This window comes from Labrus mixtus, chromosome 1 (genome assembly GCF_963584025.1).
Source record: "Labrus mixtus chromosome 1, fLabMix1.1, whole genome shotgun sequence".
In the NCBI taxonomy this organism is placed as follows: domain Eukaryota; kingdom Metazoa; phylum Chordata; class Actinopteri; order Labriformes; family Labridae; genus Labrus; species Labrus mixtus.
Genome location: NC_083612.1, coordinates 21,543,623 through 21,567,870, shown reverse-complemented (window position 1 = coordinate 21,567,870; position 24,248 = coordinate 21,543,623). Strand labels below are relative to the sequence as shown.

At 40.2% G+C, this 24,248-nt stretch overlaps 1 long non-coding RNA gene across 6 annotated transcripts in view; it reads left to right on the top strand.

The window, feature by feature from the left end:
* Nucleotides 1-24,248, top strand: part of LOC132974339 (uncharacterized) — a 95,533-nt gene that overhangs the window by 34,445 nt on the left and 36,840 nt on the right. For 4 of the 6 annotated variants that reach the window (XR_009673114.1, XR_009673111.1, XR_009673113.1 and 1 more), the window contains 3 exons: nt 5,980-7,175; nt 8,094-8,239; nt 13,500-13,598. This is a non-coding gene — a long non-coding RNA (uncharacterized LOC132974339). The remainder of the gene's footprint in view (nt 1-5,979; nt 7,176-8,093; nt 8,240-13,499; nt 13,599-24,248) is intronic. The other 2 variants (XR_009673112.1, XR_009673115.1) reach the window with 2 other exon arrangements.

Genomic DNA, 24,248 nt, shown 5'->3' with positions numbered 1-24,248 from the left:
CCTTGATTACCAGCAGTGAGAGCGGGGGGTGTGGGAGGCTGGGGCTAGGGTGACCTGGACAGACACCTCATTTAATTTAATACATTGGAGCATGCAGCAGCGGGGGAGTTGGGGCGCGGGAGGGAGATAATCAAGAGGCTGGGCTCTTATAAATGTGCTCTGAGATGACATGGAAGAGATTGGATTTGGAAACGAAGAGCAAAGAAGAGCAAAGCCAAGCGGAACACAATTGATTGATTCCATTCAAGTGATCGTAGCTGCTGATGAGGAATGAGTTATTTTAATGTTTTCCGAGGGAGGAGGATCTGATGAGTTTTTTTTAAATTCAACATAAGTGTTTTCCTTCCCTATTCCTTATTCAGCAAGCCATCCCCTTAGAAAAGAAATAAATAGCCATTGCAATGTTATGCAGCAAAATGTGTTACAGACAGCAAACTCACCACAAGAAACACGGCTACCTGACTATCTCCTAAATACAGGGAAATACAGAAAACCATCAAACATTAGCTTTAGATTTAACTGTATCAACCACCTGAGAATTGATTCTTGAATATGATTACTTCCTTACGTGGAAGATGATGAGCTTTTAGCTGGATTTAAAAGAGACTCAATTGAAAATGGATGCTGTTATATAAGCTGATAGGGCAAAGCAGACCATCAACTCGAAGATTGACCATTTCTACATAGTTATTTTTAATACCTGTTACCGCTGCCACTGGGTCAGATTCCAGAAAAGCAATTTACAGCATGCAGATAGAAAGAGCTGTTGTTTACAGTTTCCACAGCAAACGTGCACAGTGTGCAGTATGTTAGCCTTTTAAGGATCAGGACTAGATTTAGTCAGAGAATACATGTACGAGACACACATGTAAGGACGGGATCAACAAAGAGATAAGATCCACCGCGATGTCAGCAGGGGCCGCCATATAAACTTAACAAAGACACTCGGATACTTTATAAAGTAGTCATGGTTTTAACAATTTTGTAGAGATAGTACAAGAGATACACAACAGTACTTTCCATAGTAATAACTTTTAACCAACTTAATATGATCACTGTCTTGGTTCAAAACGACTTCCACACATAAATGATGATCAACTTCTTTTAAAAAGAGGTCATAGAATGTCATAGAGGTGTTGAATGAGGAGGACCTGGATATCAAAAATCCCCTGAATTGTAATGTTTTAGACACTGGGCTGTAATTTAACAAAAACATGGATTGAAAAATAATAGTAAAAAGGGTTTTCATACAGATTGTTTTTACCAGGTAGCATTACCTACTGTATTTTGTAAAACTTAATACAGGGGAATCAATCAAAGTAGACGTCCACTGTCAACAGAAGATGTCAAACTGACATGACAGAACTTAACGTTATACAGATGTTTTTTGATCTCTGGTTCTGCCTCAGAAGATTACTTTTTTTTTCTTCGCATCCTGGGTTCAGTCCTGGGGCCTTTTAAAGGTAAGGTGATAGCTGAACACCCTGTTCTCTTAGATGAGCAGTCTCATCCTGAGGCTAGTGCACCATGCAAAACATCAGCTGAGAGTTTGACACACCACAATCGCCTATCCCTTCATCCATACTGTGACGAATGACAGGAAATCAGATGGTGGCCATGACAGGCAGATTATGAGATCCCTCTGTCTACATGACTTAGCTCTGTCTCTGCTTCTTAATCGTTAAATGTGATTTAAGCAAACAAACGCAGCATTATTAGATTAGTCAGAAGGACATGGAGTCTTTGCTGCTGATTATCTTTCCCTTTTTAATGAAATGCTGCTTGAAATTAACATTGCTTTCGCTAATTTGATTTAGCATTGCCCGGAGAAGTACCAGACAGCTCTCATTTGCCTGCAGTCAGTTTGAGATCGTTGTCAGGGGCTTGATATCAAATGTTGGTGGAAGGCAAACATTTCCGTTCCTCTGCAAAGTTCACAGGAGTAGATTGAGTCACTGTTTCGACACTAGATGGCTTTAGGTGAAACCAGAAAGAGATGAGTGACAGACTAAAGCACACTTAGATTAGTGAATAGTAAAGGAACATAACATGCATAATTTAATAAACATGAAACTTAATTAAATCTTAAAATCACTGTCATGGTGAAATGAATATTGCAGTAGTCACTTCAGTGGACACTCCACAATGCTAGTGGTCAGAAAGCTGTTGTATGCTTGAATTAAAGAGGGTTAGCGTTTGCCTGAATAGCATGTGTGTATGTCTGTAATTGGCTGCGGGTGTTGCATTGTTGTTGAAAATAATCCTGTCAGCATAATCCTCCTTTGTGAGGTTCATTAATTGCATTTAAGATGGGATGCAATCTAGCTGATTCAGGCCCAGCATTTGAGCCTTCCTCGCCTTTTCCTGCACAAAGCCCCTGTCACTTCAAAGGCTAAAGGGTCGGGAAAGGTTTTTTTTTTTTTTTTTTTTTTTTTCAGATTTTCATTAAAATGTACACTGCTTTTTCAACCCTTTAACCAATAAGAGTGCGGCTGTGCTCTGTATATAGTGGCAAAATGAATTAAACAGCTAGCCATCTTCAGAGTGCAGCTGCTACTTGCCACATGTTCTCCTGTTGTTGAGCTAAGGGCAATAATGATTCATTTTCATTTCCAACATTTGAACTTGACATATTTTTTTGTATTTTACATTTTATATCTCAACAAAATACTCAATCTTTTCTCAAAAGTCTGCTTTCACTCACTGAAAATATATTCTGGTTGTGTTAAAGGATACATGACAAACTGAGGTGTGCGCCAAATAGAAACCATATGAATCCTAACACACCACCACCTTGATGCATAAAATTAGATATTCAAGGTCTCTTAAATATCCTATTTTTTTGTTGAGGTACGCCTTTGAACATTGGTCACCACCAGTAAAGTCCTACATAGAGAAAGATCAGGGATTTTTAAGCACCCAAGCAGCTCAGTGTGTTACAGAAACACACAGCCTCGCCGCTGCTTTCCATTTTTATTTTCCTGAATGAAACTTTAGGAAATCCATTTAGGATGGCCTTTGCAGCTTTGGCTGTCAGAGATACAGCCGCTTAAAACCAGAGGTCACCTCCACACTTGTTTAATAGCCATTCAAAGCACCAAAGTGAATGTGTTTTTGCCCTGACTGGCAATAAATACTCATGGATGGGCTGGGTTTATCTTTTCCTAGTGTTTTAAAGGGATACTTTCTTTTTAAAGGACTATAATGCATGAAAACATAATCAAATACCCATCCTATGGGCTTTTGAACATGGTCTTGATAGCTTCTTAATAATTCATTTTAATTCCAAGCAGTCACAATGGACTCCAATGATCCAACATTCGTGCAATGTCTCACTGCAGCACTGCCTATGAGTATTACTATTAGTTCAACATTATTCACCCAAACGTGATCAGAGAATTGACTTCTTTTGTTGCAATGACCTCTGTCACAGATAACTAGGTATGTGTTCATTGGTTTTAAGTGACACAGATAAACTCAACGTTGATCAGCCCTTCTCAATGCTATGCCCCTGCAAACTCGGAGTGACCAAGTGTACTCTGGTAGTTTCTACTCAAATGGTTATTTTAGAGCACGCCAAGAAAGAAAAAAAGAGATGTGGAATGACCCAACTTTCTATGGAGATGCTCTAAAACTGGTTCTCAACTGGTCCAGCCTCAGGACCCACCACCACGTCATTAATGACAAAAGGTGACAGAACAAATTGAACATGTTTTAAAACAATTTTTTCCCGATCACACATTCGCAACCCACTGAAAACGACTTTGCAACCCAATTTTGGGACCCAATCCACCAGTTGAGAACCACTGCTCTAAAGGGACTGCTGCAGGAGAACAGGACATCAGTACAAACTAATAGAACTCAAATTACTGCCCATGCTGCAGACTGTTGCACTCCAGATTCCCATGTGGTGCTTAAAAAACTGATAATCCTCACAGATGTATGTACATCAATCTATGGTTAGCAGATACAGTATCATAGAGCCCATAGCCTCTATGTTTACACAAGGTCATGTTTTTCATAAGAATTAAAGTGTTGTTTTTTCATTTAAAATGATGGGGCATAAAAGGAAAGTAGTGTGCAAAAGCTATATTTCTCTGCCAGGTATAAATCAAATACCCATTGCTTTAGAATTGTCTGCCTGTGTTATACATTAGTTGTTTCAGGCACATGTTTATAGTTTGTCCTGTCATTTTTGGTTTGGCATATGTCACACACAACCATCTGGTTGTTGAGCATTTTTGCAGACAATTTGTTTTGTCCTTTAAGCTTAACTTAATTTTGGTCTTTCAAGCATGTCAGTCCCTTTCTTCCAATTTTTTCTCTGGCCAGTGGCAGGAGGTAAATTGTCATGCATTGCACGTTGAACTCAGAGTATGTTGCTATGGTGGTTGCTAGGGATTTAGCCTAGAGTGACGTCCAAATATTAAAGGTGTCCTGATGCAGAGGCAATGGAAGCTGCGAAGAATGAGTAATCGCTTCAGAGAGAGGGGCTTTTTGTGTGCCCTTTCATTATCATGCTTCTCTTTTTTTTGAAATCTCAGAATTGATTTTCAAAACAAGAAAAAGACTGCGCCGGCTAAAGCAAAGGGATAAAACATTGCCATTGCATACATGCTCGTTGATTCATTACTTGTACCAAACATTCTCTGCATCTTCCTAATGGTAAACACTGTTTTATATAGAATACCAAAAGATAAAAGAAAGTAATTTTTGATGTTACCAACAACTAAGATGCAGTTCTCACTAACTCTTTTTTACTCTATCTTCTAAACATGGCAACTAGAAGGGAAATATTAAAAAACAATTGTCTAATTTGCACTCTCTAACCTTTTTAACTATAAAAAATAAAAGTGTTTTTCTTTTCTTTTTTCATTTGATGGACATTCAGAAGGCTTTGAAGATCACTTATGTAACAATCAATTAAATATGCTATGGCACATATGATCTGTTATATGTCTGAATATTCTCACAATACTGAACATGTAGTGTCTCAGGAAGACTTGTTGTAGTGGTGTCGTCGTAGTGTAGTTATTTACTGTTATCTAGCAGGTTGTTGGAAGAACTTTAAAGATGCACATCAGTTTTATACAAACTTTCATGATTAGAAGCAAAGCATGTTGATTAGTCAAGTCGACAACTTGTATTGACTGAAATTCAGTCTTTGGGGCCAGCTAGCTGTTGGTTAATGAACATTTCCAGTAAGTCAGCTTGTAGTTTTAAAAGCTTTCACATTACATTTAAGTGCAATACTGCAGCAGAAAGTTTGTGTTTGAAGCTCAACTAAGGCAGCTCTCTTCACCGCCTAACTTCTACAGCTCATTTGAACTTAATGACACCGCAAGTATTAAATACAATTTATTTTCAGGCTGTTCCCTGACTTAAATCTTTCTGATTATCCTGCAAATTGGAAACAAAACGCTCATAGAAATTGTCATTGATGCTTTGCGAAGACTGTTTGCTTTCAATAATAGCTTTGATTTGATGTTTGCATTCTCTTAAGTGCTGTTCCTTCTGTCAGTGACTGCTTCAAATGAAGGCGTATTAGGCATGTGGCAATCAATAATGTCTTAAATGAAAAATGTCCAGTGCCTAACTCAAGAGCTCAGGGCCTGAGCAGGGAAAGACCTGCCCTCCCCTTCCTTCAACTTCCCCTCGTACTGACTTTCCCTGTCTTGCAGTCCACAGCTGTAGCAGCCATAACACGACCTCAGGCAGGCTAGTTAGCCCTGAAAAAAGAACCTGAACCCCCGATCAATAACTTTACTTTTGTCTGCCTAATTGCTCATTGGTTGACGTTGGCGCCAGACTATATGTAAGTGCATGTCCCCCCGAGTGATCGACTTGAGTTGTATTTCCACCACTTCCCACCAAGTGTATGGCTTACGGTCTGCCCCGCTCTCTTTTTTTCCTGTCCTCGTCTCTGTTCACCCGTATTCGCAATGGAGAAAAAACCTGACCTGATCGGCTTCTCCTCAGTTATCTCTGTGGGATCAGACCATCCAAAGACTCTCATCAAGATGCGTTGCTCCCTCTCCAGGCCCCGCGACTTTCAGACTGCTCAGGTAAATATCCGGGTTTAATGACGAACGGAAAGATTAGCCAGTAACTCTCGCTCGCTATTTGATGAGCGCCAGGAAATTATACGGGCTCTTTTGGGGGTTTTCTGCTTATTATATGATCTAATGCAGAAGCACTTTATGAGCATGGACCAGGGTATGGCGAGGGCAGTATTGATTGCGCTCATTGTGAATTATGTGAATAGATAAAAGTGTGAGTGTGCATATATATTAGGCAATTATGCGCTCAGGTGCTAATGTAAAAATTTTGCTGAATAAATATGAAATATGCCTCTATCAGCATCCAACATGTGTCCCCTCGACTCTGGTCATTTGAGATGATAATTGGGATTGTGTGTTTGCCTTTTTCTGATGAGACGAGATATTGTGATAGCTCTCCTCAGCCCGGATTTAAATGTGTATTGATCGGTGTGAGGCTCAGGAGCTCAAACCAAAACAGCACAGCCCCCTCACACTTACTTGCTTATATATATTTCTTTGTTTCCCCCCCCCCCCCCCATTAAATTTTGAAGTTATCTTACAATCTTCTGACATTGAAAAACAGTTACTGTGTCACTAAACATAAGAAGCTCTTCTGTATTTGTTCTCGCCCTCTTTTCCCCAGTAGAAGTGTGCTAATGTCATGATTTAAATGAAGTATTGATCAGTTTAGGAGGGGAGAATAGAGAGAGAGGGAGCGATTGTGAGGGAAAGAAAGCAAGACCAGGGTTATCGGTGTGGATCGCATACAGAAAGAGAGTGCTAACGGATGAGACACGTTTTTAGCGATTCCGTGAAATGGATTTCTGCATAATCTGTATTTTTAATTCAGGAATTACCACCGGACTCTTTAATTTGATTTATTCCAAAGGAAAAAAAAATGGACACGAAGAAAAATCAGTGCAATGGATATAGATGTCTTTTTCATTGTTGGGTTTTGTTAATTTCAGGGAGTATTTGCCAGTCCGTTTGCAGATGGTAAAAAAAAAGGTTTGTCCTGGTTCCTATCTGGGTTTCCATCTTGTCTGCCTTCGGTTTCTTCTATGACAACAACAACGCTGCTACTGCATCAAGCGCTCTGGACTAAAGCCTCCATCCAAGTGATCCAGCAGCTAGGTCTGTTTGTCTTCCTCTTACTGTCCTCCCTTCTTCCTTCCCAAGCTCCTTCCTCTTTCTCTCTCCCTCACTGTCTTTTGCTCTCTCTCTCTCTCTCTCTCTCTCTCACCCCCTCTATCCCTTCTCCGCCTGTGATTTAGCACGGCAAGGTTGTATTAATTAATGCCGTGGCTATTATTGTCTTTCACTCACTGGGCAGCCAACAGTCTGTGGTCTGTTATAAACCAACTTTAAGTCCTACCATCTACTTGTTGTCAAAGCGTATTCCATCGCCACAACTCTTCATTATTTCATGAAATGTTATTGTCTAACTTGTAGTTGTGTTAACTAGTTATTTATTGTTCATTACATTACATATGTGCTTAAATAGTGAAATATTCTTTGAAATCTATATGTTTTTTTAAATTTATATTAAATAATAACATGTTTTGATTGTAATGGAGAATTTTTCTTAGACGAATTGATAAATATGAACTTTTAAATTCTTGCTGATTTTAAAAATCAACATATATTACATCTACCTTGTTGAGTTTTCTACTCCGCATTGGTACTGATCATCCAGTATGTCTTACAATAAAAGCTGCAGACAAGCATTCAAAAAGTGTTTTTTCATTGTGCAAATGTAAAGCTTTTGTTTTCAATAATACTGGTAATTGAATTTTGTTTGAAGAGAATTCAGCAATTTGCAGTCCTCACACAGAATAAGTTTATAAAGGTGGGTAAAAGGCCTGCCTTTAACTAGACAGGAGCCAGAATGGTTTATTTTCTGAGATTCTGCTTAGAAGAATGGGGAACCATGGTAGGTCTCAGCCTCAGCTACAGAGTGAGCAGGTTGGCTGCGCAGAGAGGATAGGCTCTGTGTACTGGATTGATTTTTCTCCTACTCTTGCTGCCCTGCCTCCTTTTGTGGTTCAATAGCTGGACATCCAGAGGCAAGGATCTCTCAGTCGCTGCCTGAACTACAGGAGAGGCGTCTGGATCTCTAAAGGAACAGAATCACATGCAGCAGAACCAAAAGCAGCTTTAAAGCCCGATGCAGCAGGCCCCTGGAGCTCCAGAGTCAGGTACAGTGCTTACTGCCAGGCCCACATTTTATGCACCAGGCCTCAGACGCATCCTGCTTCATGTGTCCATCCCAAACAGTGCATTTTGAGAGTACAGCATTTCAGCTCAAAAGGCACATTGGAACATTTTCGTTTCAGCATTGCTTCATATTGACAAAATGTGATTTGTCATTCTAAAGTCACAACGTGTTTATATGTATATGTATAGTCAGCTGATATAAGATGCAAAACTAATGGCATTTACTACGTTTTTGATTGACGTTGCACGGAAAGAAAATAACTGTATGTTACAGACAGGTTGGCAAGAATGTGTATCCAGTGCAAAAGGAGTCAACAGGCAAACATGTTCGCGATGACAAACAGGCTCTGACTCACAGTGACGGGCAAAACCAACCCAGGATTCTGATGATTGATGAATGGTGTTTTCAACATGTATTGAGAAAAAAAAAGAAAATGCTGCCTGCTACCTTCCCCTCGAAAAAAAAACACTGACCAATCTGAATCCCTCACTGTGTTGATTGATGGTGTCTGTGTCACCTGTTGCTAGGCCTCTGGGCAGACTCTGAGTCTTTCTGTTCAGAGCCTGTGGTGTCATATCAGTGGCACGCTCTGTATTGTTGACTGGAACATTTGTGTGGCTTTCTTAGGTGCTCTGCAAATCATTGCTTATTTTGACTTTCTCCCCCACCGCTCTGTTTGACATTATTAACGGGAATCTCCCACCACTTCTACTTACTTTGTACCCACTCTGATTCTTATTCAAACCTTGCGGGGAGCTGCTGAATATAAATTGTTTGTGGGCTTAATTTCCGTTTGTTACCCTGTGGAGATTTTGTCATAGAGTAGCACTGTTGAGAAACATGACGGTGAAATATTTACCATATTGTGTAGGTTGTGTTTAATAGTGAGGCATATGTACTGAACAAGCATGAACTTATGTGATAAACATTCTACAGACTGCAAATGGTCACAACAGGAAATTGAGGGTCATTTTGTCGTGTGGAGTAAAAAAACTTCAACATATTAGTTCAGCCTTTGATGTTCAATATCCAATATAAATAGCAAACATGTATGTTTGGATAAAACTCCACATCGCCATCATTATTAAGCTTATGTGATTCAAAATGTACTTTTATAGTGCCATCATTCACATTTTAAACACTATTGCAGCAGTGAGCAATGTTTCCTTCCCTGACTCTCAAGTGGTAAGGCATTAGCAGAATGCAAATCATCCATAAACTTGGGAAAGAGTTCAAAGGTCTTGTTTTATTGACGACAGGTTACAGTGGTCTGTGGTTTGGTCTATGTATTCTGCAATGGCAGGATTTCCATTCACAGCATTTATGTATTTACAGTGGCCACTCAGTGACGATCATAGGCTAGGTGGATTTTCAGTGCTTGTTCAGTTGAGTGCCTCCATGCAAATCCTGATTGTTGCTTGTCATGTCTTCTGTGTACTACAGATGGCAGCTTGTCTGATGTTTCAGCACAGGAATCCCACAACCCACCATTCATGATTTTGCACTTGTAGCCTATGCTCAATATCAAGACTTTCTGAGAAAAACACGTTAGCTACATAATATTTTCTACTGGAACGACTTACTTTAAAAAGAACAGATAGTGAAAAATACCTGTATTATATTTCCAAAAGGACTTCCTCTCAAAGTCATTGTCCTTTATCTTAGTTTAGTTTCAAACAGGCCCACAAAACTTTGGCCTGTAAAGCATGTTTTTTTGTTTTTCAATACATACATGAAGGCATTTCAACCAATTTGGTGCCTGTTTGGTGTTTAATGTCACGATCAGATCAAATCAGATGTCTAAGCTGAAATACTTAAAGCTCCTGTGAGGAGTTTTTAGCTGGTTATGAAACAAACTGAAATTAATACATGTTGTTTCACTATGAACTACAAAATCAAGACCTTCAGGGACCAGATGGATTTTATTGTATTGTTATTATTATTGAAATGGCTGCAGCAGGGTAGGTGGCAACTGTAGACTGCTGAAAGACTTGTTTTGTATTTTTCACAACAAAGATTCTTGATAAGTGATACATTTGAAAGTTAAAAAAGCAGAATTTTTTTGTTTTTGTTGAAACGCTATACATGGACATTAAAGAATCAGCAAAGAAAATGTCTCGCTGTGTTCACAGGGGTCGTAGAAATAAACACAAATCATTTGTTCCTCACAGGAGCTTTACAGCTTTTAATCACCCACTGAGGACACTAAATATATCAAAAATCATGTTTTAATGTTAACTTATACTTAAGTTTTGTATATACTGTATATATAATATATGTAATGTGATATGCCTTGATAGAGTGTCATCTCCATCTCTCTGCCTTGTGTTCTTCATTTAGTTAACAGCGTCAGGTACAGATGGAGTAAAGTAAGGGTGAATTCACACCTTAGCCTTTTTCCCCGTTTGAAACATACGTGTGCTTTGTAGGATAGTTTGTTTGGTTTGAGGTGGTGTGAAGGCTTAAACAGACTTTGGTGCGGACCAAATAACCAAACTCTGATCCGCTTAAAAACAGGGATCTCGGTTCACTTTCAAGTGCACCTGAGTTTGGTTCTCCTTAGGTCAGAACGCATTCCAGACCGAACATGGGAAGTGAACCAAAATACAGGTCATTGTGGGTTGAATTTGTCCATCTGTAAAAGATGTCAATTGTGTTTTGCTGAGCATGGCAAACGTTAGCATTGCTAACAACACCAACCTTCAGTCTACCTTACAGGTTAATGTGTTGATGCCTGTGTGTTACACATCTCTTCAGGCGATATGTCAGTTTAATCTGACACAGCCGACATATAACTTTAAATCCATTTTGAAAATGAAAATAATGTCAAACAGCGGCACGCTACGGGATGCCATTCTTCCACTGTCTTGTTTACTTTTAGGTTGTAGTGCAGGTTGGATGACAGCAGCTACTGACCGGTGCTCGAGCTGCATTCAGGTGCTCCTCGGAGGTTCACAGTTTCCGAGTTGGAAAGTCATTCATCCGACTTCAGTGTGTTCACCTGTTTTCAGTTCGAAAAAGTCTGAATGTTGTAACAACAACAACAACAACAAACAGCGTGGGTCCTACGAAGATGATGTGTGTAATGTCTCTGTTACAAGTTATATTTGAGCAAAACGTTGATGTGAAATAGGCTATGTGAATTAGCCTATTAAAAAGTATCTGAAAATTAACAAATCATATTTTGCCCCCTATTTTGATGGCAAATATGTCGGCAATTCGGGCACCTAATTCTTTCCCCAATTTTTGTTCCGACTTGAGCAGGCGTTTCTGTATATTTTTCAACTTGGAAACGTTTTTCAGATGTATCCTACACCACATGAATTCAGCCCCAACTGACGCATGGCTACGGTACACAACATTTGACAGGCTCTGGTGCGCTTGACAAAGTGCAAACTGAAAGCAAACTGAACCAAATGACAAATGCAACAATGTTGCAACTTCACCCCTGAATCGCACCGAGTCCACAAAACTTAATATGTGAAAGCGATCTAAAGTGGTGTGGAGATCTCAAGTCAGCTTAACCTGAACAATTCATCAGCCATGCATTCTGACCAACACACATTAACACATGACCAACCTAAACTCACATTTCAAGGGATACAAAGATACTTAAAGCAACAACAAATTAAACCCAGATGGGAGTTTGATACAACATTGGAAATTTGGTCATACATGTACTTTTGAGTTTTGTTGTTCATTCACTTTTTTAAAGTTTCTCCTTTAATCTGGATTAACAGCTAGTGCTAGCTGGCCCTGGCCAATAAGTGACATCTTGCTAGTTAAACAGAAAATAGGTGAGTGGTTTTTTAAAGCCATACAATGATAAGAATGAGGATAGCCAGTGGGAGGGATAATGAAACTTTTTCCATGGAGATAGAGATAAAGATATGGATCTTCCCTCACTCTGGGTCAATCACTGTGAAGTTTCATGACAAAACTCTCATAGCTTACTTTCTGTTAGACATTAACCAGTGAATATTTTGTTCTTCATAGATTTGTTCTAAAGGAATAGTTTTCAGAAAAAAACCGAGTCACTGCATCTGTACTAGAAATAGTCCAGCAAATGATTCTAATGGAAACCTCACATTTTAGTTTTTACTTAAAATTTTAATTTAAAAAAAAAAAGAACAAAAGAAAAAAAAAAAAAATCCAAGGCAGTCTCTAGCCATTTTCACATATGCACTCCTGTAATTCTCTAGAACATTTCAGGAGGACTGCTTGGACTTTCTGGGGGAAGGCACTAGAGGGCTGGCAGGAGATACATAGTAGCTCCTCCTGAAATAGGACTTCAGGAGTTTTGTGCAAGTGTGAAAGCATTATTTTAAACAAATTGAATGCCTTTATTTTGGTCATGTGGACCTTAAAAACACACTTTGACATGTTTCAGCATCAGGACTTCATCAGGAAGTCAAACAGGTTAAAAAAAAAGGAAAACACAGAGGAATTTATAGTGATGTTCAACCAGTTGGAAGTTTCCACTTGGAATCGTTGCCTGCAGAGGATGTGTATACCTACAAACTCCAGGAGTTGGCGTTATTAGATCCATTGTATGTAAATATACCGCTTCCTACATTGATTACATAAAATGTCTACACCGATGACAAAAAAGGGACTAAAAACAGCTTGACAAGAGCAAGTCATGACCCTGATTATCAGAGAGTCAACACAACCAACTCTTTAATCCCGCTCAACAAATCTTTACAAGAACAAGGTTAAGGCCAGGGTGTTTAGTGGCCTGTAATTCATGAATTCAAAAAGTTCAGTTTTCCTGTCTGTCATCTTTTCTTAGGGAAGATGGGATGTAGTCAATACCGGTTGTTCTCAACTGGTCCATCCTGAGGACCCACCACCAATTCCTTGATGATATATCTTGACCCGATATTAAACTATTGTGATTTAATTAATCAAACATTGTGCAGTTTGGACCTCAGATGATAAAATCATTTGACAGAACGAAGAAAGAGAACAAAACAAACATGTTTAAGAAGTGCCTCATAGGCTTTCTGATACCATTGCTTTGCAAGGTACACATTCGGGACCCACTGAAAATTGTTCCACCAGTTGATAACCATTGGTCTATACCAAAGGCTTGTAATGCAACTGTGTTGCTATTGTGGAATTGAAGTGTAGTGTCTTGCCATAGGTTAGTTCTCATTACCAGTTTGGATGGCATATTTGTGTTCTGATAGTCTGTCCTGATGTTACCACATTAATCACATTAGAAATGTTCCTTGTAGGGTCCAGCACTGATGGGATGGCCTGGACTCTCAGCTGTGGTAAAGACCATCCAGGTTTATAAAGTGCCCGGCTAGGACACATAGGACACCAGAAGAAGGGTGAGACAACCACAGCATGTCTGGTACAATGTTTGCTAACACACTTTTTCTTTTAAGTATTGAAAGGATTCATTATTAGAACAACTCAAAATTCTCGAATTGATATCCAAAAAATTGATGACTTTTGTGATCTGATAAAAAAAATGGGACTAAATTGATTTTTGACATTTACTTCAGCTGTGTTGCATATTGAACATCAGTGACTTCCTCAGTGTTAAATCTAAGTATTTAGAAGTATGTAGGTAACAATGTTGCTTCAAAATGTACATACCTGTATATTTGCGATTTACTTGCCAGTCTGCAGGCCATTAAAGACCCACTTTGGTTGTTGTGGTTCTTAGATCTCAATAGGACTAATCTGACTAAATAAATAAAAAGAAAAATAAGTCAACAAATATGCATGTGCCTTGATGACAGTAAACCATAGAGATCTTTCTTTATGTTTTCATACAAATGTGCATGTAAGTGTGTGTGCAGGTGTGTGTGTGTGCGTATGTGTGTGTGCGTTTGTGCGTGTGTGTGTGTATGTGTGTTGACACATGTGGGTTTCTGTTATTTGTCTCCTCTGTCTCTGTGTCACCTTTGTTGACTTTGTCTCTCTCTTTCTGCAACGCTGCTCTCTCTCCGCTTTAATGACGCATATATCCTATCTCCAGTCACTGCCTAATCCCAGCAGCGCTGGCTCAGGAACAGATTACTGCTTCCAGACACCAGAGGAGAGAGGAGCAGAGTAGGGTGGGGGTTGGGGGTTGGGGGGAGAAAGAGATGCCTCAGTGATACAATATAGAGAAACATTGAGGCGGGGGGGGGGCAGGACATGCATGTAAATGACCTAACAGCAGCACATTGTCAACATATTTACATCTAGAGGATTTTTCCATTGAATTAAATAACTACATCTTCCCCTTCTTTTATGACTGATGCTTTTATCCTCATTTAGTTTAAATAAACATGAGCTCTGACTTTTTAAGAAATGCCTTTTGCCTCCACAATGGAATGTGCAGTGAAAAAACTGAGTTACACCTTCTGCAGGACAATTAATATGAAATATGAAGGGGAAAGATATAGGTTACAGATTGATTTTCTTCCATCTCTTCAATCCAGTCTGAAGAGAAGGTCCTTCTGCTTCATGCAGAGTTGTACAAAACGGCTGCTTCAATCTGCAGGTACAATGCTTCCAACTGCTCAGCCCTCAGCCAACAGAACCTCACAGTGGTTTTTTTTTTAAAGTAGAGCACTCTCCATAGCAGATCAATAAAGTCTTGTGTTATTGTTTCATTTTGTTCACATTATTATTCCCTTTGAAGGATCCATTTTTTTCATATTTAATCCCGGCTAGGCTTCTCCCAGAAACACTCTGGACTGTTTTGATTTTTTTTTTTTCAAAACACAGTAAACATGTTATGTGTAGTCAGCTCCTACTTAGTCAATTATGTGCTTCCTTTTACAAACAATTTTGAGGGTTATTCTGGAAACAGCATGAAAGTATGGGCATAATGGAAGCATAACGTGTAGGTAAGCATGTCTTCTTCTAAACATGGTTATCATGTGGTCAATTAGAGCTTCTTGCACTCCCAGGTGTAAGTAATTGGGAATTGGAATCAGCTGGAGTGGTGTTGTCTGTCCAGCGGCGGCTGTCATCACACCAGCTGCCCACCCAGTACATGACTTTTAGGACCAAATGATTGCTAATAAAACATTTGATTGAGAGGAGGAAAGAGTGAGGACCATAAACAGGCTGGATTCTGCCCTTTAATTTCCCCATCTACAGAGAATTGCTTTTGCTGTGCTGCAGAGTTGGTCCCACACACAAGCAGTTTAGTTGTCTGCCCAAGGACTGAAATTTAATTTAGCCTGTGTGCTGTGAGCGTGGGTGTGTGTGTGTGTGTGTGTGTGTGTGTGCATGTGCATGCATCTGTCAGTCCTCCTGTCTTTGTTTGTGCCTGTGTGTCTGTCTGTATGAGTCAGTTTGAAATCCCTTTGTGAGCAAAAACTAGCTTTGCATGAACTGCATATGTAAGAGTTTATGCTACAGTGGTTGAGTGTGCATGCTGTATTTTGTTCTTTCCTATTCTCTCATGACTAAATGGTTTTACACTGCCTGGTTGTTCTAGTAAATTTTACACAGTGGTTGTACTGTGCATTTATTTGCTTTGTACCATGCTCTTTTGTTTATGGATTTGAATGCTTTCTTGTGTAGTTTTGCAATTGATATGTTATCACTGTGTTAACCTGTAAACTTACAAAAATGTCCCTGGTTACTGTAAGCATCGTGTGTTTGTTGTAGAACACTTCTTGGCTGTAATTTTCTGTTGCTTGTTTGCTGATTGCATGTTCAAAAAAGTATAGCCTCCAAAATGTTGAATATTGGTTTCAGTGTGGAAAGCTGTAATGACATTTTTTTTTTGTGTATGTGTGTTTATGGTGCTGGTTCCTGATGAAAGCTGGGTGCAGACGCATATATCAGAGCTCCAGCACTAATAAAAGGCCAGCAAGCTGTGCTCCTCTCCTTCTGGGAACAGCATCGCTTTTTACTGCTTCTCTGACAGCAAGATAAAGTGCCCTTCCAATTAGAAAAATATTTGGCCACATACCTACCAACAGCAATCCAAGCTTTTTTTTCTTCATGCCATTTGATCAGAAATCCTTGCTATTTTTACAATATGTTTTTTTTTATCATCATATCCTGTGTATGCATGATAGCAATGCACCCCGCCGCTGCACCATATTCCTGTATAATGAAATAACTGTGTGTTTTTTTTCTTTTGGTGTCTCTCTCCTAATTTGGTCTTCCTTTTTAAAAGGTGGATATGTGTACAGATGTGCTTTGGTTTGGGAGTGAGAAAGATTTTTCTTTTTGCATGAGAAGAGTCATGCTGCTGTGTGTGTTTGGGTTGATATCGTTCTTTGTTATTCTTGTCATATGTCCATGCCTCATACAGAGAGATGTGTGCATATATGCCTAACTGCTAATGCTGGTCCATATCTCTGTTTAAGAATATTGTAGATGTTTTCCCCCCCCCCCTTTTTTTTCCAGAGAGTGCATTAAAATTAAATTCTCTCTTGTTGTTTTGAAAAGAGGCACACGTAAAAAATAATTGGCTGTAGGAGAGAACAAAGGGCTGGCTCCTCTCTCCTCCCTGCGCACCCCAGCCAGGCATTAATATCAAGCCTGCTGCATTGTTCTGCCGTCTGCAGCCATCCCCCTAGCCAGACACTCAGCTCTGGAGAAGTCACTTTTAATGTCTGATAATCAAGGTGAATTTTCAAAAAGCTGCCATTTTCAAATGATGGTGTATATATTATGTGCAGATGGGGGCTCAGGAATAGAGGAGCTCTACTTGGTGAGAGAAAGCTTCAGCCATACGAAGTGAAAGAGAGACACCTAATGGCAAGAGAGGGAACTGCATGCTGATGGTAGCCCTGTTCAGAATTCTGTGAAGGACATAAGCCAGCTGGAATAACAGTGTCATTGCTTGGGTATGTCTGATCATTTATTTTGTTTCTGATAAACATGCTCTTTGTTGGTTTCATGATATTCGGAACCCGACGTCCTACTTTAGTGTATCCGGTCCAATATTTCAGTATCTTTAACTGTCTCCTATTGCTGAGGGATGTAAGGGGAACATATTTCTGGTTCTGCTGTTGCACCTTTCTGAAGGGAGTTCTTGTGCAGTGTTATTGGGGAATCAGGCACCCAGCAGCAGAGCAGTGGAGCTCCATTTCCCTGCTACAGGGCACAGACTCATCTTCCTCTTGCTCCTCCCACCTTCCCTCATCCCCCACCCAAGTATGATTATTTCTCCTCCGCTCCACCGCACCATTATATTCCAGGTCTGCAGTTACCCCTCCCTGCTGTCATTTTTCATGGCATGTTTTTTGCCCGTGTGCAGCACTGCACATTTGCACTGTGCCTGTGCAATATGTTAAGGAGGTGAATCTATGCAGTGTGCAGAATGTAATAAGTATATTTATTTTCTCTGCTGGTGATTTACTGTTTTTTTCTGGTGCTTGAGAAAAAAGGCCAGCTCTTGCTATGTATCTTAACAAACATGACTGCTGTGTATGCACCCGCCTCTAAGGCGTTTTACTCGCAGGGGAAACAAAATTATACATCTGAGTCAGACTGGTTGTTTTACGTGCTATGACTGTAAAAAACCTGGTTGTTATTTTGGAGTATACCTTGCTAACACCATTTGGGTGAAATAAAGATGTGGCTGTATATGTGGCATTAGCTTTATTCTAAGGAAGACAATTGTAGATACCGTTTTTTAATGATAGCAGTATTGATGATCAACTTGTCATCAGGCAGAATGACTCATTCTGTAGTTTGTAACACTACAGTTCTACACTAAATAACTGACAACAAGCCAGGCAGACAGACATCAACAGCACACGTTATTCACTGTCTGCCAGTCTAGACTGCACCTAGTAGATCTGCAAAAACCCAAGCATGATAATGGTTTCCAAATCAAAACCCAAATACGCAACACACACAGGGGGCTGAAATTGGCATAATACTCAGAGGGGATGTAGATCTAACCCTGTGAAACAGTGGGATTTAAATGGATGGTGTGCTGGGAGCAGCACGGTGCACAAGTCTCCCTCTGTGAGACTGTCACAGTAGGACACTGGCAGACTTGCATAACAGACATTAGACAAATTATTTATTCTTAAAGATACACTACAAGATTTGTGTTTCGACCACTGCAACCTATAAATCCCCAGAATTTCCTCCAAGCATAGTGCACATGGGTTCAAAAGCATCAACAGTGGTCAGCAAAAAAAAAAACGGAAGAGGAACGGAAAAATGTAGAGGCCATATTTGGAACTATACAGCAACTAAATCAGTCAGGGAGTCTAGTCAAGTTGAGTGCCGATATTTTTGTAAGTGGTGCAAAGATTTGTTTCATTTTTGTTTTGATACAAAGTCGTGTTTATCGGATGTGATTGGGCTTAATGAGCCAGTTCTGTACTTGATGAAGTGAAAGGTGGCCGTACAGTTTTTGCCTGAGTTGTCTTACATTTTAATATGTGATAGTATTATCTGTGTATTCCTATTACTACTAACACACATCTTAGTACTTTTACTATGGTGGTTTTGTATGTTTTGTGCACATCCTGCATGTAGTGAATCCGTCCCCTTGCTGTAGGCTGCACTGCGAACATATCAGACCCTTTCTTCTATCAAGAGAACTAAGTCTGCTGGCAGCTCTATATTGTATTTCGCATATCTGTCACTGTAACCACTTCATACATGGAGGCTCAAATTCGATCCTTTTGTGTTGATTCATAAAAATGTAAAAAAACTGACTTTGCTTGTTCATTCTCCTGTACTCTGCACCTGATACCTGATGCTGTGCCTTGATGTAACATTGTTTTAGATAACTTGCTTATGCCTTCAGTGTGATTGCATAATAACCAAGCATTCAAATGTGTCAGACTGCTTTATTTTGTTCCCCAGCAGTACTAGTGGCAGCATTCTTTTTTTTTTTTCCATGTGGTTGGAGGGCATACTTTCAAAGTGTGGATCTCAGCTGTGGTGCAGAATAAAGACAGAGAAAGGAGGAGGAGAGGGCCACAGGCATTCTGATGAAAGGATGTGCAGGGAATCTGGAGTGTGGAGAGAAAGGAAGCGTTTTGCCAGTCCAGTCTGGCAGAGCAGGTCTGGCTCTTTGCCAGTCTGGGCACTGTGCCCACGAGGAGGCAGTATGTGGCTAACACTGACTGTAGCGCAGAGAGTGATGCATAGACAGTAAGGGGTAGACTGAGATTGGGTGTCTCTGGGGTGGGGGGTGTGTGGTTTTGAAGGCTGACTGGCAGAAGAGGTTTAGTCTGCATTTGCATGTGAAGTGGCCAGGTTGTGATACAGCAGGAGAGTAAAGTGAGGTAGGGAGGAATGAGGGGAGATTTCCTGGGCAGAGTTATGTCACCAGCTCTGCTTCTGATCGCAGTGAATACAAGTGATGCCGTTTAAACTTCCAGTTCAAAAAGTGTCCTGCTTATTTTCAAACAATGAGTCAGTGGAACAATTGGCACGGTTCATTCAATAAGGCATTTGTTGTTTCATTTAATCATGCACTTGATTGTAGCTGTTAATTGCTTAGTCTATTATCTCTTTATGTATTCCCTGAGCAAATTCTTTCTCTATGGGACGCAAATGTTATCTTTCTGCTTTGTATGCATTTACATATTGTTTGCCTTTTTTCACATTATCTTTCTCTCTCTCTATACCTACCTCTCTCTCTTTTTCTGTTCTTCTCTTTGTATCCTTAAAATATTCTGCACACCCCTCAGCAGTTCCGCATGGCAGACAGCCCTAATATAATCTGTGCGTCTGAATTCTAATTTATACCGTCAGGATAAAATAAATAGTCTGCGGTTAATTATGGGAAGCCAGCTCCTGGCTTTGCCCCGGTGATTTATGAAGTGCACGTAGGCATTCTGCAACGCATTTTTCTTAATTTATTTTTAATCTGTCTTTCAATTAATTTTACTGCAAACGTCTTAATGATGGCAGAGGGCTGCGTTAATGAGGCCGCTGAGGTGAAATGAACAAGCACTCACCCCTGTGGGGTTGAAGTGAGAAGCTTTGAGGATGGGGGTCATGCAAAGGGTGCATTGCAGTCGTAGAGGTTTGGTCCCTGTTGAGCGTTTCCCTGGCATCTCTTTACACACTACCCCAGATCTTGTGAGCGTTTCACACGTGTCAAAGGAAATGTTGTGAGGAAAATTAGCATTTGTCTGTTCTTTTGTTACCATTTGTTTTATGATGTTCAGCAGCTGAGTTTTTTTGTGCCTTATTGGACTTAATCTAGTGAAAACAATACAATACATTGTTAGGAGTTCTAAGTGACAGGCATCTTCACACCCACCATCACTTCTATTTAGGCTGGTATATTGTGGAGAAAGTGTCGCTCTTTTTTTGAACTACGCCCATTTTTTGAGTGATTTTGGCACTGAGTGATTGTCTATTTAACACATCTCTTAAGCTACTCACACATTGAGTGCATGAATAAAAGTTGCATTCACAGTGGAATTGACAGAGGACCATGTTTTCTTTGGGGAAGGGGGGGGGGGGGGGGGGGGGGGGGGGGGGGGGGGGGGGGTTGAGAGTAATGACTTCACAGTCATTGCTGCTTGGTTTACTTTGTCCATAAGCGTACATGGATTCACAGGCCAATGGTCATTAAGTCTTTGTTCCTGTGTGTCTTGACTCCTGACTCTAGAGGGAAAGAAAGCTGCAGTCTTTGCCTCACAGACAAGAAAATTCCTCATATGATTAGAGAAATTTTATCCATCGTTTCACCCCCTCTCGAATTAGACCAATGTCTCTTCTGTACTTGTTATGCACCATCGTTTTCAGCCAATTAGCATGGAGCGGGGTTGTCTCAGCGCTGGAAGGGCCTGGTGTGGGGTAGGCAGGAAGGCAATATAACCGTGGTGGTCAGCTACCAGACAGCTCACATCAGCCTACCCCATTAGGGACATCCGCGCACAGCTCTCTGCATCAGGATGCTCTCATTTACCGCCTCCACATCCAGCCATTTATCTCTCTTTCCCCCGCTCTCACTCGCTTCTCTCCCTCTCTCTCTCTCTCTTTTTAATTTTCCTCTCAAAAAAAGATCCCACATTAAGCAGCCGAGCATGGCTGGCTGCAGCGCCTCTCCTCAAAGAGCAAAGGAATGATTTAATTTCTTCTTTTCTCTGCGTCTGTGGCCTCCTCTCCCAGCTCATACACAGATCATTACACACAGAGGCCTCATTTTCATCTCCCTGTGAGGGCACATGCAGGGCTTTAACTAGTCAGCTACGCCATGGCCATTGCTGACGATCAATACCTGTGGTCAGGACGGAGCACGCAGCGCTTTCTAAATAGGCCCTGCAGGTCCAGCCATAAAACACCTAAGAGGCCATACACGCCACACCATAAATCCTTGTTTTTTGGGGGGGCTTTCATTCTTTCTTAGGAGTGCGTGGAGCCAAGCCTATGTTAGATATGTTACCCATTGAGCTGATAATGATTAGTAAGAGGTCATGACACTATCCAGAAAATACTGCTTAACCAAAGATTCAGGGCTAGGGTTCAGTCCAAATGAGTCTTTGGATACAAGAATGTGATGGGTTTGGTGTTGTTATTTTGTGTTTCTCTGTTAAAAACCATATGTCAGAATGCATGTCTACTATTACGTATAACATAATAGTAGACATGACATGACATAGGGTCATGTGGGCCTTCTTGTTTTTCTTAACTGGTAAACAAAAAAAAGCCAATTTAGTGACATGTCAAATGTTGTACGCTACACCCATTAAAGTACAAAGTTTGAAATCTGGTAAAACATCAGGGCCTACAGAGATGGCTTAATTTAATCAGTAAAACCACAACTGAGAAGCTCTAATGAAATTTACTCAGTTGGAACCTAAATGAAAGTGAGATAAGCTCAGAGGAATAGTCAGTGCAAGTTTTTCCTGTATGGATAGGTCCCTGTTTAGTTTGTGGATGGTGGAGCTGGAATTGGTGATATATGGACCAGATGAGCGTTAGCCTTGGGGGTTGGTAGACAGAGACAGAAAAATGGATGTGTTTCTCATCTTGCCTTCGCCTCCGAGCCTCTCAGCTGGCCTGATCCCTACATTAAACAAACAGATAGCCAACAACTTTAATTACCTTTACATCCAGTCACTCTCCCCATCCACCACTCCCCACTACGCTCGTGCAAATGAAAGAAAGAGGGATGGAAGGAAAAGAAGCATAATTACTTATTTTACTGGAGTGCGGCAGAATGCCTTTTGCCAAATGACTCTAATTCCAAATGGTTAACAAGATTTTTCTTTTTAATAGAGCTGAATCCATGTGACAGCAAATTGCTTTCCTATTTGGGACCTTAATGGCTTTTCATACTTTGCACTTCCAATAAGCAGTAAACTCGGAAATTAATATTGCACACTGTGTTATGATGCAAATGGGAGCAAGATAGGAGAGCACAAACCTCTGATTAGATCCGTAATTGCTCTGGTGGGATGATTTTTTCCGTTTGTTTGAGCTTATTTATTTATTTGTATAATTTCTGTCCACACACTTCACTCCAGCATCATTATCAGTGCTGATCTGCATTATATTTCACTTTTGAATGACTTTTAATCAGTTGTTGTATAGCAGAAAAACATATTAAAAAATTCTAACCGAGAGTGATTTTCGTGCATTGCTGCCACTGAGCGACACTTTTGCCTTTGCATTAAGTTATCAACAAGAAATACTTGTTGAGAACTTCCTTAAGGAGTCTTTTCCTTTTGATCGAGATAAATAATAATACTGTACAACAACTTTTTTTTGCTCCCCTCTAGTTTAGAGTTGATCTGTTGGAGTCTGCCATTGACTAGCGCGCTTACATCCCATCTTGCTTCTGTATAAGCAGGCACAATCTAAAAAGATATATTTGTGCAAGGTGTTCCTTAATTAACTTTTGATCCAAGTCATTTCATTTCCAATTTCATTTTACACATTCTCAAATATTAATCCTTGTCTATGCATAAGGTATTGTATTCTTAATAAGGGGGATCAGAGAGTAGGACACAGTTCACACAGCACATATAGGTACGAGGGGGGGGGGGCTCGGTGAACAGCACACAGATCAGAAAATATGCAAATTTTTTGAGCTGTCACTGAAAAAAACACACTCAACTTTCCCCCCTTTCTCTTATGTTACCAAAATGTATCACCATCAAATTGCATTGTCCTTTATTATTATTATTGAATGTATTTTGTTTGCATTAAATGCATTATTTTTGTGTTGTTTATATTCAGGTTTTTGTGGCACCAGTACTTTTCTGCTTTGTGTCCACTGCCTCTGGATGCCTATCTTTCAGAAGCGTCCATTGATGCAGATTTTGTATACTATGGAGTCCCCCTTGGCACTGTGTTCGACTCGCCATATCATTAGGAAGATTATGGGGGGAAAAAATGTCCTGAGTTTTTGGTCTTAAAGCTCTGTTTTGGCTGAAATAGATATACAGCCAGCTTGACCTGAAGACACAAATAGCTAATAAATTCAGCCAGATTGGCCGGCAATTGTAGTCAGCAATTGAGGTTAAGTGTCCTTTGGTGTAAGGGGCCTGAGCAGCAGTTCAGCCAGCTATTGGTCACATGACCATACACACATTCAGTCTGATTCTTTGGCTATATAACCATGGCAACCCTTCATTTCTTCATAGCACGCACCCATTCCACCTGCCATTCTAGTAATTGGCTCTGAAATTTTCAGCATATTGCCATGATGATCATAATAAGACAATATTTATGAACTGAGCAGTGACAGGCAAGTGTAGGGGGGAAAAAAAGACACTTTCATTAAGCTGGAATATTAATGCAGCAACAGGGCTTTTTAGGTACTAATAAAGCTTGTTCTCCTTGTTTTCACAGGTTCTTTCTCATTTTGTGCATGAGCCACACAATAGAGCGAGTCTGAGTTTCGATTTGGTTTTAATTGGGTCACCATCTCCTCTCCGCTCTCTCCTCATGCAGTCTTTCAGTTAAACTCAGCTTAATTAGACATACAAGATTGTGACACTACCAGAAACATATTATATCTGCTCTGCCTTCATTTCCATTGATGTTCTGTTTTTAGAAGTATTGATAAGACAAGCTATGTA